Below are 18,750 nucleotides of genomic sequence, written 5' to 3' on the forward strand. Positions count from 1 at the left end.
GCTTGTTCATCTGGAAGTTCTCAGTTCACATACTGTTAAAGCCTTGCTTGAAGAATTTTGAGCATTAGTTTGCTAGCATATGAAATGAGTGCAATTGTGTGGTAGTTTGATAAATTTTGTCTGCTCCTAACCAGTGCAAGAACACTTCATTTCTGATATTGTTCTCTTCTAGCATTGCTTTTTCCATGTCTCAGTTTTCTGTTGAAATTTGTTTGTTCACATGTATTGTCCATTTTTTCCACTTTCATGTTTATAATAATTTTAATTCTGGCTAAAATTCCAAAGCTAAGTATGCTTGGTATTTCTTCCACTGACTATTTTCTCTCTTCTATATTTACATATATATATATATATATATATATATATGCACACACACACACACATATGTATACTGAATCACCTGTACAGCAATAATTCATATAACATTGTAAATCACTATACTTCAGTTAAAAATAAAAAAACCTTCTCCCTTTGCCAGGGTAAATATTTTTGACTCTCCAATGTGTTATTAAATAAAATGTCCACTACATAGTAAAAATATAAGACATATATCACAGAAGTCATTAGAAGCTTTGCATAAGAGAGGAGACCAAATAGTCAATAGAAGAAATCCAAAGAACACTTAGGTGCTGGAATTTTAGCCAAGAATTAAATAAAAGTATAGTAAACATGAAAGTGCAAAAATTGGATAATACATGTGAACAAATGATGAACTTCAACAGAAAGTCGAGACATGGAAAAAGCAAATAGTAGAAAAGAACAGTATCAGAAATGAAGAGTTCTTGCAATGTGCTTAGGAACAGACAAGATTCACCAGGGTAGATAATCAGTAATCTTGAAAGCATGTTAATAAAATTCCAAATACAATTGGTATGGAAGGGGAAAATAGAAATTCCAACATTTGTCACTTCTTGATCTAACAAAAACAACAAAAAGATTTTTGCTTTTTTAAAAAATGGTTCTCCTAGAAGAGACAAACCTTTAAAAGGTTTATGTTCATATAACTACATTTAAAAACTGAGATCAGAGAGCATTTTTTATCTTAAAAGTGAAAAACATCATTAGTAACATATACATAGTTCATTCTCTAACAATAAAGAATTCTGTTTTTCTTTTCACCATGGATATGTCATTAATGTTCATTCCCTTTATGTCCTATTAACAAATGTGATATAAGATAGCTAATACAACTAATTATTAGTTTAGAAAAATATATCTCCATTACTTTGAAGAAATAACTCACATATCCCAGTATGATACATCCCATTTCTCCTGTTTAGAATAATTTTAAAGATAAGATATTATTTCATACTGATACTTGTAACTATAGTTTATTTGCTTAATGTATAAAATATACAATCACTTCTTATTTTATATTCTTTTTTTTTTTTTTACTTTATTTTACTTTACAATACTGTATTGGTTTTGTCATACATTGACATGAATCCACCACGGGTGTACATGCGTTCCCAAACATGAACCCCCCTCCCACCTCCCTCCCCATAACATCTCTCTGGGTCATCACTGTGCACCAGCCCCAAGCATGCTGTATCCTGCGTTGGACATAGACTGGTGATTCGATTCTTACATGATAGTTTACATGTTTCAATGCCATTCTCCCAAATCATCCCACCCTCTCCCTCTCCCTCTGAGTCCAAAAGTCCGTTATACACATCTGTGTCTATTTTTCTGTCTTGCATACAGGGTCGTCATTACCATCTTTCTAAATTCCATATATATGTGTTAGTATACTGTATTGGTGTTTTTCTTTCTGGCTTACTTCACTCTGTATAATCGGCTCCAGTTTCATTCATCTCATCAGAACTGATTTAAATGTATTTTTTTAACAGCTGAGTAATACTCCATTGTGTATATGTACCACAGCTTTCTTATCCATTCATCTGCTGATGGACATCTAGGTTGTTTCCATGTCCTGGCTATTATAAACAGTGCTGCGATGAACATTGGGGTACATGTGTCTCTTTCAATTCTGGTTTCCTCAGTGTGTATGCCCAGCAGTGGGATTGCTGGGTCATAAGGTAGTTCTATTTGCAATTTTTTAAGGAATCTCCACACTGTTCTCCATAGTGGCTGTACTAGTTTGCATTCCCACCAACAGTGTAGGAGGGTTCCCTTTTCTCCACACCCTCTCCAGCATTTATTGCTTGCAGATTTTTGGATCGCAGACATTCTGACTGGTGTGAAGTGGTACCTCATTGTGGTTTTGATTTGCATTTCTCTAATAATGAGTGATGTTGAGCATCTTTTCATGTGTTTGTTAGCCATCCGTATGTCTTCTTTGGAGAAATGTCTATTTAGTTCTTTGGCCCATTTTTTGATTGGGTCGTTTATTTTTCTGGAATTGAGCTGCAGAAGTTGTTTGTATATTTTTGAGATTAGTTGTTTGTCAGTTGCTTCACTTGCTATTATTTTCTCCCATTCAGAAGGCTGTCTTTTCACCTTGCTTATATTTTCCTTTGTCGTGCAGAAGCTTTTAATTTTAATTAGATCCCATTTGTTTATTTTTGCTTTTGTTTCCAGTATTCTGGGAGGTGGATCATAGAGGATCCTGCTGTGATTTATGTCTGAGAGTGTTTTGCCTATATTCTCCTCCAGGAGATTTATAGTTTCTGGTCTTACATTTAGATCTTTAATCCATTTTGAGTTTATTTTTGTGTGGGGTGTTAGAAAGTGATCTAGTTTCATTCTTTTACAAGTGGTTGACCAGTTTTCCCAGCACCACTTGTTAAAGAGATTGTCTTTACTCCATTGTATATTCTTGCCTCCTTTGTCAAAGATAAGGTGTCCATAGGTGTGTGGATTTATCTCTGGGCTTTCTATTGTGTTCCATTGATCTATATTTCTGTCTTTGTGCCAGTACCATACTGTCTTGATGACTGTGGCTTTGTAGTAGAGCCTGAAGTCAGGCAAGTTGATTCCTCCAGTTCCATTCTTCTTTCTCAAGATTGCTTTGGCTATTCGAGGTTTTTTGTATTTCCATACAAATCTTGAACTTATTTGTTCTAGTTCTGTGAAAAATATTGCTGGTAGCTTGATAGGGATTGCGTTGAATTTGTAAATTGCTTTGGGTAGTATACTCATTTTCACTATATTGATTCTTCCGATCCATGAACATGGTATATTTCTCCATCTATTAGTGTCCTCTTTGATTTCTTTCACCAGTGTTTTATAGTTTTCTATGTATAGGTCTTTAGTTTCTTTAGGTAGATATATTCCTAAGTATTTTATTCTTTTCGTTGCAATGGTGAATGGAATTGTTTCCTTAATTTCTTTTTCTACTTTCTCATTATTAGTGTAAAGGAATGCAAGGGATTTCTGTGTGTTGATTTTATATCCTGCAACTTTACTATATTCATTGATTAGCTCTAGTAATTTTCTGATGGAGTCTTTAGGGTTTTCTATGTAGAGGATCATGTCATCTGCAAACAGTGAGAGTTTTACTTCTTCTTTTCCAATTTGGATTCCTTTTATTTCTTTTTCTGCTCTGATTGCTGTGGCCAAAACTTCCAAAACTATGTTGAATAGTAGCAGTGAAAGTGGGCACTCTTGTCTTGTTCCTGACTTTAGGGGAAATGCTTTCAATTTTTCACCATTGAGGATAATGTTTGCTGTGGGTTTGTCATCTATAGCTTTTATTATGTTGAGGTATGTTCCTTCTATTTCTGCTTTCTGGAGAGTTTTTATCATAAATGGATGTTGAATTTTGTCAAAGGCCTTTTCTTCATCTATTGAGATAATCATATGGTTTTTATTTTTCAATTTGTTAATGTGGAGAATTACATTGATTGATTTGTGGATATTGAAGAATCCTTGCATCCCTGGGATAAAGCCCACTTGGTCATGGTGTATGATCTTTTTAATGTGTTGTTGGATTCTGATTGCTAGAATTTTGTTGAGGATTTTTGCATCTATGTTCATCAGTGATATTGGCCTGTAGTTTTCTTTTTTTGTAGTATCTTTGTAATTTATTTTATATTCAAAGCAGATTATAATAATGATTGGTAGAAAAGAACTAAGGAAGTAACAGTTGACTTAAGGTATGTTATTCAAGACATACCTAACAATGTTATCTATTTCCTTTCAACTGTATCATGTTTCAAAATCAGATAAAAAGTAATGCAATGTAATTTTTCTGCCAAGTTACTCTAAGACAAGAGGTATCCCATGATTTATCTAGAGATATCTGTGTAGGTGACAGATAACTAAAATATTATTCAAGAAATTCCTCCCACACTTATCTTACAGTGTACAAAGTTCCACAGAGTTTAATGCCAGCTATACATTCAAATCAATAGGAAAGGAGACTTCTACAGAAAAAAGATTAATATTTTAATGACATTTTAACACTCTCATTATAAATAGAATCCTTATATAGGCCCTTAAAAACTGACCCTTTCCAGTACTTATATTTTCCTAGATTTTTCTACAGTTTTTTGAAAATGCCTTGTGGTATATTAAATTTAAGGGTTTTTAAATGTATAAAAATAATCTCATCATAAGTTCAGTTCAGTTCACTCAGTCATGTCTGACTCTTTGCAACCCCATGAACTGCAGCAAACCAGGCCTCCCTGTTCATTGCAATCTCCCCATGTCCACCCAAACCCATGTCCATTGAGTTGGTGGTGCCATCCAACCATCTTATCCTCTGTCGTCCCCTTCTCCTCCTGACCTCAATCTTCCCCAGCTTCAGAGTCTTTTCAAATGAGTCAACTCCTCGCATCAGGCGACCAAAGTATTGGAGTTTCAGCTTCAACATCAGTCCTTCCAATGAACACCCAAGACTGATCTCCTTTAGGATGGACTGGTTGGATCTCTTTGCAATTCAAGGGACTCTCAAGAGTCTTCTCCAACACCACAGTTCAAAAGCATCAATTCTTCAGTGCTCAGCTTTCTTTGTAGTCCAACTCTCACATCCATACATGACAAATGAAAAAACCATAGCCTTGACTAGATGGACCTTTGTTGGCAAAGTGATGTCTCTACTTTTTAATATGCTATCTAGGTTGGTCATAACTTTCCGTCCAAGAAGTAAGCATCTTCTAATTTCATGGCTGCAGTCACCATCTGCAGTGATTTTGGAGCCCAGAAAAATACAGTCAGCCACTGCTTCCACTGTTTCCCCATCTATTTGCCATGAAATGATGGGACTGGATGCCATGACCTTAGTTTTCTGAATGTTGAGCTTTAAGCCAACTTTCCACTCTCCTCTTTCACTTTCATCAAGAGGCCCTTTAGTTCTTCTTCACTTTCTGCCATAAAGGTGGTGTCATCTGCATATCTGAGGTGATTGATATTTCTCTCGTCAATCTTGATTCCAGCATTTGCTTCCTCCAGTCCAATGATTCTCATGATGTACTCTGCATATAAGTTAAATAAGCAGGGTGACAATATACAACCTTGATGTACTCCTTTACCTATTTGGAACCAGTCTGTTGTTCCATGTCCAGTTCTAACTGTTGCTTCCTGACCTGCATACAGGTTTCTCAAGAGGCAGGTCAGACATTCTGGTATTCTCATCTCTTTCAGAATTTTCCACAGTTTGTTGTGATTCACACAGTCAAAGGCTTTGGCATAGTCAATTAAGCAGAAATAGATGTTTTTCTGGAACTCTCTTGCTTTTTTGATGATCCAACAGATGTTGGCAATTTGATCTCTGGTTCCTCTGCCTCTCATCATAAGGGTTATCATTAAATTAGTGATTTCTATATGTCAGACACTAGTCAACTAGTTGGTGTCCGACTTTTTGCAATCCCATGGGAAACAGCCTGCCAAGTTCCTTTGTCTATGAAGTTCTCCAGGCAAGAATACTGGAGTGGATAGCCATTCCCTTCTCCAGGGGATCTTCAGGATCCAGATATTGATTCCTAGGTCTCCAGATACTCTGGTGCAGGCGGATTCTTTACCGTCTGAGCCACCAGGGAAACCCGTGATATGTCAGACACTAGTCAGCTGTTTCAAAAATTTTAAATACTTTAATTCAATAAATGTGTTCCAGATTAATGATAATAGCATAATTTTATAAGTCAAAAATGGAGTTCAAAGAATTTAAGTACTTTTTTCATCATTATCACATTACCAAGTGTCAGAATCAGAATGTGAATCTTATCATACGTGATTTTAAAGCCTTTTAAGGGGGAAAAAAAGCCACAAACCTGCTTTAAAACTGACTAACATAGAAGAGGTACTCGTAATATGGCAGAGTAAGAAGCTGGAACCTGTCTCCTTCTGGAGACAATAATTGGACTGGAAGGGTCTGTCTGATGTTATTATTTTGGTACTCTGAAGTCTATTGAAGGCTTGCAAGTTCTAGAAGAAGGCTGGATGGGTGAATTATGACAAATTTCTGTCAATGTTAGCTCTTAGCCCTGCACCAGCTACCTGTCTCCCATGTCTTACCCCTGTGGCAGGTAGCTATGCATGTGTTACTGATGCAAAAATTACCCTGACCTTGAAATACCAGGGGTCTGTGCTCTATCACTGCATACTGCTCTGACTTGAGGAGTGCTGATGAAGTGGCACCTTTCCTCCATTGTTGCAAGCCCCATCCTCACCAGCTCAAGTCATTTCCAGGCAATTTAAAGGCCAGCATATTTCCCTTCCAACACCTTCACTGTTTTCATTAATTATTTTTTATTGCAGTATAGTTGCTTTACAATGCTGCATTAATGTCTACTGCATAGTAAAGTGAATCTTCCGTACATATACATATATCCCTTTCTTTTGGATTTTCCTCTCACATATATTAGGACACTGCATGGCAAATAGATGGAGAAACAATGGAAACAGTGAGAGACTTTATTTTCTTGGGCTACAAAATCACTGCAGACGGTGACTGCAGCCATGAGATTAAAAGATCCTTGGTCCTTGGAAGAAAAGATATGACCAACCTATAAAGCGTATTAAAAAGCAGAGACATTAGTTTGCCAACAAAGATCCATCTAGTAAAAGCTATAGTTTTTCCAGTGGTCATGTACGGATGTAATAGTTGGACCATAAAGAAGACTGAACACCAAAGAGTTGATGCTTTTGAGCTGTGGTGTTGGAGAAGACTCTTGAGAGTCCCTTGAACTGCAAGGAAATCCAACCAGTCAATTCTAAAGGAAATCAGTGCTGAATATTCATTGGAAGGACTGATGCTAAAGCTGACACTCCAATAGTTTGGCCACCTTATGTGAAGCACTGACTCATTAGAAAAGTCCCTGATGCTGGGAAAGATTGAGGGCAGAAGGAGGAGGGGATGACAGAGGATAAGATGGTTGGATGGCATCACTGACTTGATGGGTATGAGTTTGAGCAAGGCTAGGAGTTGGTGATGGGCAGGTAAGCCTGTCGTGCTTCAGTCCATGGGGTCACAAAGAGTCATACATGATTGAGTAACTGAACCGAACAGTGCTTAAATAGAACTCCCCATGTACTATAGTAGGTACACAATAGTTGTCTTATATTTTTCCCCTTTCAGGAGCCAGACTTTAAAGACTAGAGAATTCAAAACCAAATAACTGCATGTATGAGTGAAATTAGAAAGCCATCACACATCACCAGGGAAAGGCTAGTACAGGCTTTGCAATTAACAATTAAACCAATAAGCTTTACCTAAACTGATCAAAGCTAAAAGAGACATATCACACATTACCAATATCATAATATATACAGATTAAATCATAGATTTAATAGATTTTACAGATATTAAGATAATAATAAAGGAATGTAATGGACAACTGTATAAGAGCAAACAATAATTTAGAGGAAATAAATTCCTTAAACACAACATCTACAAAACTTTCTTAAAAAATGAAATAATAGATTTATATAAATTAAAGAAATTAAATTTATAGTTTAAAACTTTTGTAGAAAGAAAACCCCAGGCCCAGATGGCTTCGTTAATAAATGCTACTTAGTTCAGTTCAGTTGCTCAGCCGTGCCTGACTCTTTGCGACCCCATGAACCGCAGCATGCCAGACCTCCCTGTCCATAACCAACTGCTGTAGTCTACCCAAACTCATGTCCATTGAGTCAGTGATGCCATCCAAGCATCTCATCCTCTGTCATCCCCTTCTCCTCCTGACCTCAATCTTTCCCACATTCAGGGTCTTTTCAAATGAGTTAGCTCTTCATATCAGGTGGCCAAAGTATTGGAGTTTCAGCTTCAACATCAATCCTTCCAATGAACACCTAGGACTGATCTCCTTTAGGATGGACTGGTTGGATCTCCTTGCTGTCCAAGAGACTCTCAAGAGTCTTCTCCAACACCACAGTTCAAAAGCATCAATTCTTCAGGGCTCAGCTTTCTTTATAGTCCAACTCTCACATCCATACATGACCACAGGAAAAACCATAGCCTTGACTAGACAGACCATTGTTGGCAAAGTAATGTCTCTACTTTTTAATATGCTGTCTAGGTTGGTTATAATTTTCCTTCCAAGGTATAAGCGTCTTTTAATTTCATGGCTACAATCATCATCTGTGGTGATTTGGGAGCCCAAAACAATAAAGTCATCTATTGTTTTCACTGTTTCCCCTTCTATTTGCCATGGAGTGATGGGACCAGATGCCATGATCTTCGTTTTCTGAATGTTGAGCTTTAAGCCAACTTTTTCACTTTCTTCTTTCACTTGCATCATGCTACTAAATGCTACTAAACATTAAGATGAACTCTTAACTTACCATGAACAAAAGTTAAGTCATAATATATCACAGACCAAATGGAAAACATAACATGCTAAAATGGATGGATGTAAACAAGTGAAAACCATTCTGAACTTAGATTAGCCAAAGATTTCTTAGATATGACACTAACAGTCATTTAAAAGATAACAGGTAAACTGAATTTCATCAAAATTCACAACTTTTGTTCTTTAAAAGACACTGCACCAAGAATGAAATGACAAGGAAAACTGGAAGAAATTACTTATAAAGCATCTGTCTGATAGGGATGACAATCCAGAATTTAAAAAACAGAAAACAAAAGTGAAAAACTCACATAGCTCAATAGTTAGGGGAAAGAAATAACTCAGTTAACAAATGGGCAAAATATTGGAACAGACATTGCACCTAGATAGCTATTATGCTGTCTAATAGCATATCCTCAACATCAAGAATTATAAAGAATATAGAACTTTTAGCAAGATACTCCATACCTCATAGAATGACTAAGACAGAACATTAAAAAAAAAAAAGAAAAGGTTAGTATCGGCAGCCACAATCATCATAAACTAGTAGTCAGAATATTAAATGGAGCAACTACTTGGGAAAACATTAAGTCAAACATATACCTGTTGCTCAAACATACACCTACTTCCAGAATAAATAAAAGTATGTGACAAATCATGTACTCTTACTCAAATGTTTTATATGTTTTAGTAAAAAGTGGGAAACACCACAGACATTTATCACTTTGTAAATACAAACACTGTATATCCTTGGAACACTATTCAGCAAAAAGAAAAAAAATGGAATGAAGAAATGATGCAGCATAGGAACGTAGGTCAATCTCTACACAGTTTTGCAGAGTGAAAGCATGCTGCTGCTAGGTTGCTTCAGTCGTGTCCGACTCTGTGCGACCCCATAGATGGCAGCCCACCAGGCTCCCCTGTCCCTGGGATTCTCCAGGCAAGAAAACTGGAGTGGGGTGCAATTTCCTTCTCCAATGCATGAAAGGGAAAAAGGAAAGTGAAGTCGCTCAGTCGTGTCCGACTCTTAGCAACCCCATGGACTACAGTCTACTAGACTCTGTCCATGGGATTTTCCAGGCAAGAGTACTGGAGTTGGGTTGCCTGAAGCATATATACTGTATAATTCCATCTATATAAAATTAGGAAATAAGAGCTATCTACAGTATCAGAGAGCAGATCAGCAGTTGACTGGAGATAGAAAGCATGTGCAGATGGGAAGATGCAAATATAAAAGAACCAAAGACAACATTGAGATTGATTGTTGAGATGTTTTCATAGATGGCTGCATATGCTAGATTCTGGCAAACTGTATGCTTTCAACAAATGCAATTTCTTATATATCAATTATACCTCAATAAATCTGTAAGAATTTTCAAAACAACTTACATGAATGTGAGTGGAGGTGATGTAACTGGCATACAGTTCTCCATCAAAGTACCCACTCCATACTCAATTAAAGATGTTCATGCTCTTCTACAAAAATCTGTTTCCAATACAATGACACAGTTCTGTAATAAAATGTGACACACTTTTGGAATAAATAAATACAAATTCTAGTCCTATTCTGAGAATGGTTAGTTGATGACCATGAATCATTAACCTTCATGGTTCTCAGAATCCAGTATTAAAATCAGAGGGTAGAACTAATAGTATTTTTATGTATGTAAACACTGTCAATATAAAGAGGGCTTCTATGTTCTGGTGTGAATTTTAGTATTTACTACTATGGCATAAAACTTTTCATTTTCAGTGTCTCTTGATAGTCAGTCTAGATCATGTTTAAATGATTATTCTATGGAAGCACATTCAGATGTAGCTAGGAAACTTAAACACATGAGCTTATATATCATAGTTATATGCACACTCACATGCACATGTTGTTGCTGTTTAGTCGCCAAGTCATGTCCAACTGTTTTGTAACCCCATGGACTGTAGCCCACCAGGCTCCTCTGTCCATGTGATTTCCCAGGCAAGAATACTGGAGTGGGTTGCCCTTTTCTTCTCTAGGTGATCTTCCTGACCCAGGGATTGAACTCATGTCTCCTGCGTGTCTCCTGAATTGCAGGTGGATTTTTTTTTTTTTTGTTTCTACTGAGGCACTGGGGAAACCCATGTGTGTATGTATATATATATATGCATGTGTGTATATATATATATATATATACACATATGTATTATGTGTCATGTGTACATATACACATAATGCATATAATTTTATATAATACAAATGATACACATTGAATATTATATTTATCCTACCATTTTCTTTAACTGTAACACTGATATATGTACAAATGATTTTTTAATTATCATGAAAATTCTTAAAAATATCAACAATTGATTTATTTTTCAATTTTCCTTATGCTTTTTCTTTAGCTACCTCCTCAGCAGCTGTGCATAGAATATTAGCCAGGAAGCTAAATTCTGGGCATAGAACAAAATCAGGTTGTTTCCTCAATTACTTCACTTCTTCACAAGAGAGAGAAAGAGACAAACTGAAGCACTGACAACTTCTGTTTTCAAAGGAAAACTGAGAGTATTTGAAAGTTAATTTTGTGAGAATCATTTAAAAAATTCAAACTGGAGTTCTGTTATGAAAAGCAGATTTTTTCAATTGAGTTTATTTTATTTTTTTTATTATTAAACTTTTTTTCTTTTCTACTGGAGTATAGCCAATTAATAATGTGATAGGTGCAGGTGGAGACAGTAAAGGGAATCAATCATACTATACATGTATCCCTTCTTCCCAAACTCCTCTCCCATCCAGGTTGCCACATAACATTGAACAGAGTTCCCTGTGCTGTACAGTAGGTACTTGTTGGTCATCCATTTTATTTCATTTTTTTAGCCACATTCTTTTCTTTAATCCATTCTATTTATTTTTGACTGTGCTGTGTCTTTGTTGCTGCTAGGACTTTTCCCTAGCTGCAGTGAGTGGGGACTACTCTCTGCTTGTGGTCCGTGAGAAACCATTTTGAGAATGGTTAGTTGATGATCATGAATCATTAACCTTCATTGAGATGGCTTCTCTTGTTGCAGAGCACAGGCTCTAGGGTGTGTGGGCTTTTGTAGTTGTGGCTCTTGGGTTCTAGAACATAGGCTCAACAGTTGTGGTGCACGGGCTTAGCTGCTCCATGGCATGTGGGATTGATCTGCCTGGATCAGGAATCAAACTCATGTCTCCTGCATTGGAAGGTGGAATCTTTTACCACTGAATCACCAGGGAAGCCCCTGTTTAGCCACTTACAATATAGCAGTATGCACCTTTTCCATCCCAAACTACCTAACTATCCTAACATTTCCCCACTCCTGCCCTGGCAACCATAAATTCATTCTCTAAGTCTATGAATCTCTGATTTGTAAATAAGTTCATTTGTATCATGTTTAGATGTGGCCAAAGCTTTTGGTTTATCTTACTAATCATAGTGTGGAAGTGGATGTGTTAATCCCTCAGTTGTGTCTGACTCTTTGTCACCCCATGGACTAAAGCCAGCCAGGCTTCTCCTCCATGGAGTTCTGCAGGCAAGAATACTGGAGTGGGTAGCCATTCCTTTCTCCAGGGAATCTTTCCAACCCAGGGATAGAACCTGGGTTTCCTGGATTGCAGGCAGATTCTTTACCATCTGAACCAGCAGAAAAGACAGTGTATCACATCCAAATGACATGACAATGACTTCAATTTTGGACTATGCTCAGAAATGTGTATTCATTCCATACTGTGTAACACACCATCTTGATTGGCCATTTAGATGGAAAAACAACAACAAAAACTTTGTCATAGGTGTTTATAAAGATTACAATATTTAAAATTGTATCTCCTTAATGTTTATTTTCAATTCAATTTTATGTGTTACACAGAGATTTGAAATTGCAGAAATCTGTTTTGAACGTGACATATTATAGTCAAATGTAGAATGAATTTAATTTATAATGAGAAGTATATTTCTCTGATAATTGTTTATCTTACTATTTGATCATGTTAAACTCATTTTCTTACTTTGATATTTTGACTTAATAAAGTGGATGGTACAAGAAATAGAACATACATAAAATATACTCTTGTTTCTGGATAAAATGTAGCTATATCAAGTGAGGGAATCTTAAAAAAACAAAAACAAACCCAGCCCAGTGTTCCATGACAACCTAGATGGATGGGATTGGGGAGGTTCAAAAAGGAGGGGATATATGTATACTTATGGCTGATACACTTTGTTGTAGGGCAGAAATCAACACAACATTGAAAAGCAATTATCATCCTCCAGTTAAAATAAAATTTTTAAAAATCTGCTGCAATTCTAAGAACATGTACAATTAAACTTTACATCTTAAAATGTTAAAAAGTTTAACAAAATACAGATTAGATATATTAATATCTAATATTAATATATGTATTATAAATTATCAAAGAGATCAAACTTCTTAGGCCTCCTGCGGTTTATAAATTAAGTCTCCAGCATGCATTGTCTTTTTCCAGTATGTGACAGTTGCTCATTTGTATCCAACTCTTTGCAACACCATGGATTAGACCCCACCAGGCTCCCCTGTCCATGGGATTTCCCAGGCAAGAATACTGGAGCAGGTTGCCATTTCCTTCTCCAGAAGATCTTCCCAACTCAAGAACTGAACCTGGGTTTCCTGTATTGCAAGCAGATTCTTTACCATCTTAGCCACCAGGGAAGCCCTTTGCATTGTAGGGTGTCACAATAGAATACAACTAAACTTTATTGTGCACTTTTAGCAAGTTTATTTTATATGAAATAAAATGAATTACAATTTTATCATATTTTAAAAATTACATATATTAAAAAATTATAGTCTATTAAATTTGAATAAAGCAACATTCTCTAATGAAAGGTTTAAACTAAACTTTGAAATCATTCTATTCTAAGTACATTCTTGAATCTTTAAACAAGCCAATTTGGAAAAAGAAAAAAAAGAGAAAAAGCATAATATAATTTCACAACCCAATCTTGCAAAGTTAGTCAAAATAATTAGGCAAATCTTGAATACGTATGATACTCTACCTGTGGAAGTCATATTTAATATTTTTCCATAAGTTAGAAATTTAAATTATATTCAGTTCCTCATAATATATGTGTGAAGTGAAGTGAAGTCGCTCAGTCGTGTCTGACTCTTTGCGACCCCATGGACTGTAGCCTACCAAGCACCTCTGTCCATAGGATTTTCCAGGCAATAGTACTGGAATGGATTGCCATTTCCTTCTCCAGATAATATATGTGTATATATTTATATTTTTACCCAAATTACATGCATTCTTTTTTTATTTTAACTGTTATATGAAAGACCAAACCACCATCTTTTATAGTTTTATTATATGTCACTTTTAAATGATAGTTTTAAGTAAAACTATGGAAACAGTGTCAGATTTTATCTGCTTGGGCTGCAAAATTGCTGCAGACAGTGACTGCAGCCATGAAATTAAGATGCTTCCTCCTTGGAAGAAAAGTTATGGCAAACCTAAACAGCATATTAAAAAGCAGAAACATTATATTGCTGACGAGGTCCGTCTAGTCAAAGCTATGGTTTTTCCAGTAGTCATGTATGGATGTGAGAGTTGGACCATAAAGAATACGGAATGCCAAAGAATTCATGCTTTTGAGCTGTGGTGGTAGAAAAGACTCTTGAGAGTCGTTTGGACTGCAAGGAGATCAAACCAGTCCATCCTAAAGGAAATCAGTCCTGAATACTCATTAGAAGGGCTGATGCTGAAGCTCCAAAGCTTTGGTCACCTGATGTGAAGAATCGACTCATTAGAAAAGAACCTGATTCTGGGAAAGATTGAAGGCAGGAGAAGAAGGGGACAACAGAGGACGAAATGGTTGAATGGCATCACTGACTCGGTGAACATGAGTTTGAGCAAGCTCCAGGAGATCGTGAAGGACAGGGAAGCCTGGCATGCCGCAGTTCATAATGTCACAAAGAGCCGAACACGACTGAGCGACTAAACAACAACAATCTTTAGAGATAAAATTCTGTCACTATAGTCTCTAATTCTAAAGTGTCCTTTATTCATATGCATGAAAAATATATTCGTTTGAACAATATTATCACCAAAATTTCAGATGATTTCTGTTTTCACTAGTATGAGTATTACTCAAGAATTTTCTAATGAATAGTGAAAACTTGTTACAATAGACATATCTAAACTGTTATTGAACTCTCATGTGCATATATTGACCTCAACCAGTGAAATGCAAGCAACTCTTGGCCAAACTTCAGTCACAGTCATAATTAAGACTCAATTCATAAATGCTAGCCTGTCATGAATTTTTTTCCCTAATGCCAACCTAATGAAAATTCAACTAAAGCTTCTCCCTAGGATTCCATGAACTTGAACTCATATCTAATTATTCAATCACAACCTGCAACTTTTGAAGACACTCTTCAGACCATATCTTATTCCCCTTATGATGTGATCAGCTGTTTGTGTGTAGGACTGTTTATGATATGTCTTCCCAAAGTTTCACCCAGCTCTAACTGCAAGATTCATGCTTAATAAATACTGGATAAATTCACTAACAGGTAGAATCTAATGAATCTAAGGATGGAGGTTCATGACATTGTACAGGAGACAGGAATCAAGACAATCCCCAAGAAAAAGAAATGCAAAAAAGCAAAATGGCTGTCTGAGGAAGCCTTACAAATAGCTGTGAAAAGAAGAGAAGTGAAAAGCAAAGGAGAAAAGGAAAGATATATCCATTTGAATGCAGAGTTCCAAAGAATAGCAAGGAGAGATAAGAAAGCCTTCCTCAGCGATCAATGCAAAGAAATAGAGGAAAAAAACAGAATGGGAAAGACTAGAGATCTATTCAAGAAATTAGAGATACCAAGGGACCATTTCATGCAAATATGGGCTCAACAAAAGACAGAAATGGTATGGACCTAACAGAAACAAAAGATATTAAGAAGAGGTGGCAAGAATACACAGAACTGTACAAAAACAATCTTCACGATGAAGGTAATCATGATGGTGTGATCATTCACCTCGAGCCAGACATCCTGGATGTGAAGTCAAGTGGGCCTTAGAAAGGATCCCTATGAACAAAGCTAGTGGAGGTGATGGAATTCCGGTTGAGCTATTTCAAATTCTGAAAGATGATGCTGTGAAAGTGGTGCACTCAATTTGCCAGCAAATTTGGAAAACACAGCAGTGGCCACAGAACTGGAGAAGGTCAGTTTTCATTGCAGTCCCAAAGAAAAGCAATGCCAAAGAATGCTCAAACTACCACACAATTGCACTTATCTCACAAGCTAGTAAAGTAATACTCAAAATTCTCCAAGCCAGGCTTCAGCAATTCATGAACCAGAACTTCTAGATGTTCAAGGTGGTTTTAGAAAAGGACAAGGAACCAGAGATCAAATTGTGAACATTCGCTGGATCATCGAAAAAGCAAGAGTTCCAGAAAAACATCTATTTTTGCTTTATTGACCATGCCAAAGCCTTTGACTGTGTGGATCACAATAAACTGTGGAAAATTCTGAAAGAGATGGGAATACCAGACCACCTGACCTGCCTCTTGAGAAACCTGTATGCGTGTCAGGAAGTAACAGTTAGAACTGAACATGGAAAACAGACTGGTTCCAAATAGGAAAAGGAGTCCGTCAAGGCTGTATATTGTCACCCTGCTTATTTAACTTATATGCAGAGTACATCATGAGAAACGCTGGGCTGGAAGAAGCACAAGCTGGAGTCAAGATTGCTGAGAGAAATATCAATAACCTCAGATATGCAGATGATACAACCTTTATGGCAGAAAATGAAGAAAAACTAAAGAGCCTCTTGATGAAAGTGAAAGAGGGGAGTGAAAAAGTTGGCTTAAAGCTCAACATTCAGAAAACGAAGATCATGGCATCTGGTCCCATCACTTAATGGCAAATAGATGGGGAAACAGTGGAAGCAGTGGCTGACTTTATTTTTCTGGGCTCCAAAATCAATGCAGATGGTGACTGCAGCCATGAAATTAAAAGATGCTTACACCTTGGAAGGAAAGTTATGACTAACCTAGACAGCATATTAAAAAGTAGAGACATCACTTTGCCAACAAAGGTCAATGTAGTAAAGGCTATGGTTTTTCCAGTGGTCATGTATGGATGTTAGAGGTGGACTATAAAGAAAACTGAGCACCGAAGAATTGATGCTTTTGAACTGTGGTGTTGGAGAAGACTCTTGAGAGTCCCTTGGACTACAAGGAGATCCAAGTCCATCCTAAAGGAGATCAGTCCTGGGTGTTCATTGGACTGATGTTGAAGCTGAAACTCCAATACTTTGGCCACCTGATGTGAAGAGCTGACTCATTTGAAAAGACCATGATGCTGGGAAAGATTGAGGTCAGGAGAAGGGGATGACAGAGGATGAGATGGTTGGATGGCATCACCGACTCAATGGACATGGGTTTGGGTAGACTCCGGCAGTTGGAGATGGACAGGGAGGCCTGGCATGCTGTGGTTCATGGGGTCGCAAAGAGTCGGTCATGACTGAGTGACTGAACTGAAGTGAATGGATCTGATAATTAAAATTTACCAGGTGGCTCAGTGGTAAAGCATTTACCTGCCAATGCAGGAGACACAGTAGATGTGCATTTGGTCCTTGTGTTGGGAAGATCCCCCAGCGAAGAAAATGACAACCCATCCCAGGATCTTGCCTGGGAAAAAACCCATCAGGACAGAGGAGCCTGGTGGGCTTGCAGTCCGTGGAGTCGCAGTCAGACATGACTGAGTGACTGAATGCATACACACAGTTTTCCTAAGGATTATAGTAGCAATCCAAAGCAGTTACATAAGCTTGAAAACAATAAATTAAAAATTTGTGAAACTAAAGTTGTATGATGCTTTCCCAGTACATTTTGAACAGTTGATCACAATATTTCTTGACTAACCAAATATTCTATTAAACATTTCCACATTTAACTACATAATTAAGAATAAGTAACTTTTTTTTTGTATCTTCCTTTCATAAAGCTTCTAGGTATTATTTCCGTGCCATATATTTTTATCCTTTCTTTAACTTGATGGACAGTTACATAAGATTGGGGTTTAGATTTTTCACTGGGCAACAGTTACAAGTGCTCAGTGTTGTAACAGTGCAAGTGTTGACCTGTTAAATAGTTGCACATTGGAAAAAGACATGAAAAAGTTATGTCCAAGTGCAATAAATGTATATATCAAAAAATGTGAATTAACAGTACGTATGCATGCTAAGTCACTTCAGTGGTGTGCAACTCTCTGTGACCCTATGGACTGTAGCCAGTCAGGCTCCTCTGTCCGAGGGTATTCCAGACAAGAATACTGAAATTGGTAGCCGTGCTTCCTCCAGGTGATCTTCCCAACCCAGGGGTTGAACCCATGTCTCTTATGTCTCCTGAATTGGCAGGCAGGTTCTTTACCACTAGTGCACCTGGGAACCCCCAATAGTCCATATAATTCAAGATAAAAAAGATTAAATTTCTGTAGCTGTTTGATTATAGAGACTAAAGAATACACTAGGAAAGAAATGATATTATCTTAATTTGGAAAGTAAAATTTAAACTCCAGTTTTCTTTTATGTTTTGAAAACACTTGGACCATCTTTAAACTTAGCACACATTAATCTCTTTAAAAGTTTCTGATTGCATAAAATATGCTAGGCCCTCTGAAGATTTTAAGTTAAACATGAGAAGACATCAACGTTACCCTGCAGAAATTCAGCTGTGCAGATTTTTGCAAATTTAAATCACCTGCCATGTTAATGTTCTTATTGGATTTCACAAGTTCTACAATGAATTACATAATAAAAAGTGCTTCACAGAGCTGTGTAGAGTCTTATAACTTCTAAATATTTGGGATAGAAATAATGTGCAAACTGTTTTCCCACTTCTGCCTCTTATCTCTACAGAATTCTGGCTTTAACAATCATTTCTCATTTTGAAATTTGCACTATATTCTTTTATTTTTTTATTTTTTGCACTATATTCTTTATATCACAAACTTTAGATCATATTAAAATTTGATTTGCTTGCATTTAGCTATTATCAATGCCACATATATAAACAGCATCATT

Source organism: Capra hircus, chromosome 12 (genome assembly GCF_001704415.2).
Source record: "Capra hircus breed San Clemente chromosome 12, ASM170441v1, whole genome shotgun sequence".
Classification (NCBI taxonomy): Eukaryota; Metazoa; Chordata; class Mammalia; order Artiodactyla; family Bovidae; genus Capra; species Capra hircus.